General features: G+C 33.2%; 1 pseudogene; it reads left to right on the top strand.

Annotated features, from left to right (window-relative positions):
- The first annotated feature begins 1,106 nt into the window (after positions 1–1,106).
- Positions 1,107–2,028, top strand: LOC130507722 (30S ribosomal protein S21, chloroplastic-like; annotated as a pseudogene).
- The last annotated feature ends 1,429 nt before the right edge of the window (positions 2,029–3,457 follow it).

The raw sequence follows: 3,457 nt of genomic DNA, 5'->3' as shown, positions 1-3,457 counted from the left end.
ACGAACTAATTTTGGTTGTCCATAAAATACATGAACTTTTTATTCAGAGTTAACGGCGTCTTACAGCGTCTTACTATTCTGTTAGTCACTGTTTACACCGTTAAAATCGAGGTGTGAAACCTTCAAAATTCAAAAGTTCGTGTATTTTATTGACAATCAAAATTAGTTTGTGTATTTTTTGGGAAGCCAAAAAAGTTCGTGTATTTTTTCAGCAAAAGAAATTCAGTCTGTGTATTTTTAAGGAATTTTCCCTTTTCAAAATCATGTACACTTATTATATTAAGCAGCAACCCAAAGTACCTTTAATGCACCTTAATTAATATAATATATTCTGAAATGTATACAATGACTTTTGATTAAATAAAGAGGAAGTTCACGTAGACAGTCACAACTCACCACCATTAGAGCATCTTTATCAGTATATTTCAATGCATCTTAGAGCATTATAATAAAAGGAAAAAAATTAAATAAGTGATGAGAGATGTATATTTTGAATTCTACACAAGAAGCATTTTGGCTAGGTTCTCCCACTTATCCTACTACTAATTATTAGTTAATTTTACTTCTTACATTATTTTATTAAGTTTTAACACCTAAGCTATATTTCTCTACTTATCCCATTAAGGATGTTCTTATCGTTTCGTTTCCCATGGGCAATATTTTATTAGAAATTTAGCAGAACACTGAAAAATTTAAAAAATAAATAAACCTCTAAAATAAACAAGTAATCATCTCAGTCAAAACAAACATAAAAAGCAAATTGAAAGAGAAAAAACGAATAAAAAACAATCCATTCAAAACATCCCTTATTATCTCCAATGAGAGTTCTTCCCATTGAAACTCTTAAAAATATATCATGTATATATCTATGTATCATGTATGTATATGTTATATATGTATAAGTATTTATGGGGTTCATAATTTTTGTGGAACCCCTTGCACAAAAATTCTTAAACTCCATTTTAAAAACTTTTATGTATGGAGTTCACAAAAATTATGAACCTCACAAATACTTATACATATATAATATATACATACATAGATATATGCATAATACATTTTTAAGAGTTTCAATGGGAAGAACCTACATTGGAGGTGCCAGACCAATTGCATAAAGACTTTGTAAACTCCATTCAAAATTAATAAAATACAGTGTTATCCATAAATGGACCCTAAGAAACGATCTGGCCCAAACATCTTTACCCGTAACTGATCCACTGAGTCACACACTTATCTACAACAATTCAATCTCATCAAAACATCATCATCTTCAATCGCATCAATGGCGTCTTCCTTCTCACTCACGAGCTTCATGTCCTCCATCTCTCTATTCAAACCTCAAACCAAACCTACACCTCCTCCTCCGAGCCTCACTCTCCCTACTACTCAAACAGTCTCCCACAACAGGTGGAAGAACGATATCTCGCCCTCGAGGAGCCTCCTTCCACCACCGCTTCTCTCTCCTCCGAGCTCGCGTACGTCAGTGATATGCCCGTCGCTTGCTTACTCGAACACGCTCTTCTTCAGCAGCTCGGGGTACAACGTGCAGGTGTTCGTGGAAGACAACGAGTCTGAGGAGAGGCTGGTGAATCGGTTCAGAAGGGAGGTGATGAGAACCGGAGTTATCCAGGAGTGTAAGCGAAGGAGATACTTCGAGAACAAGCAGGACGAGAAGAAGAGGAGGACTCGTGATGCCGCTAAGCGTAACAAGAAAAGGTTTCGTGTTTTAATCTCTTTAAAAACTTTTTCATTAGCTTTCGAGAATTGAGTTTGTAATTTGTGGTTCCGTTGTTTTGTTTTTCAGGCGTCCTTTTGCAAGGTTTACTCAAGAGACTAGAGAAGAAGGAGGAGCAACTAAGACTAAGAGTAAGAAGAAGGATGAAGCAGAAGAAGACAACTGGGACTGGGAGATGCCTGGTGGAGATGTATCTTCTTGAACCCATGCATTGTACAAAATGTTATTATGTGTTTATGATATTAAACAACTCTGTAGCTGCATGTGTTAGTTTTGCTTCTTACAACATGAAATGGTGAGTCGCATGCAATCAAAGGTCACGTTGATATTCAAGAGGCCCAATAATGATAACATAAGTGATAAGTGTATTAGTCTAACTCGTAAAAGAAAACTCTATAGGAAGTTACAGAGTATGTAGAGTTTGGCAGCTGATTTTTTCATATCATGATGGTTCGAAGATTCAGAATCATTTTATGGGCCAAATACTAAATTATATGGGTTGTAGTAAAGCCCATGACTATTTGGCGCAGGAGCTTCTTATTATGTTTTTGCGATAAGAAGCTCTACGTTTTCAACTTTTGATCGACGATTCAAAAGTAAGGGACGTAAAGTAATGAATACATGTTCTTTAACTCAAATATTAAAAACATAACTTGAAGAGAAAGTAAGTGACTGATAGAATCCAAGAGCCAGTGGGTGGAATTTACCCAATGGAAATAAATATTTTAATCACTGCATTATGATGTTTCACTAATTAATCTTTTGATTAGGTAAGCAAGCACTTGCAGATAAGAATTCACGCGTCAGAAACCTTTAAAATACATTCCACCATTTTTTTCTTGGAAGAATGTTAACTTTATTCAAATCAATTTTTTTTTTTACGAACTAGTGCATCTTTAATCTAATGTTGATAGAGAAACATAATTCAACAAAGATTTAACCCCATCTAGACTCTAGATGAAAACCAAATCCCCATCGCATCCTTGTGGTTTTTTCATACATTCCATCATCAATGATTGTTTCAAGAGACATTGTTCAGAATATCACAAAATTATAAGGCAACATAGGCATTTTGTTTTTGGAACATCATTCAAGCATTTGAATACAAATCATATGATATATAATATACAAATATAACATACGAACTGAACATATTATATACCTTTATTTTGGCAATACTTTATATAATTGTGAGTTGATTATTACTGACAAATTACAAAAACTCGTATTTAAGTGCAGACCCAAATCTAAAGTTTCAAACTCGTGCATAACATAAAACGCAAAAGCAGTTATTCTAATAATCAGAAGATCGATACCAAAAGAGCAAAAACATAATCTTAAAAAAACGTTGTTAATAGATTTACATCGTAGATAGTAACGTCGGTGTAAATTATTTGTAAACTATTTTTGGATCTTGGAGCTTTGTGTTTCTTTTTCTTTTTTGATAAAAGGTTTTCATAAGACCTTTTGTGTTTCTTAATGCTCAAACTGGACCACCGTGTTAAATTTGACATGAAATTTTTTAGAATCTTTTTCATACAACTAGATCAACAAGTTGTCAACTCTTTTAATCGAATTATTGAATGTTCTTTAAGTTTGATATGAATTATCGCAAGTGGTCCTACTCTTAATAATCTATAGGTTATATATATATACATATATATATATGTAAACCTATAGATTGTTTATCATCAAATCATTGGAACTGTTTTTTTGTATGTT

This window comes from Raphanus sativus, unplaced genomic scaffold (genome assembly GCF_000801105.2).
Source record: "Raphanus sativus cultivar WK10039 unplaced genomic scaffold, ASM80110v3 Scaffold5388, whole genome shotgun sequence".
NCBI classification, from domain to species: domain Eukaryota; kingdom Viridiplantae; phylum Streptophyta; class Magnoliopsida; order Brassicales; family Brassicaceae; genus Raphanus; species Raphanus sativus.
This window is presented reverse-complemented; position numbering and strand designations above follow the sequence as displayed.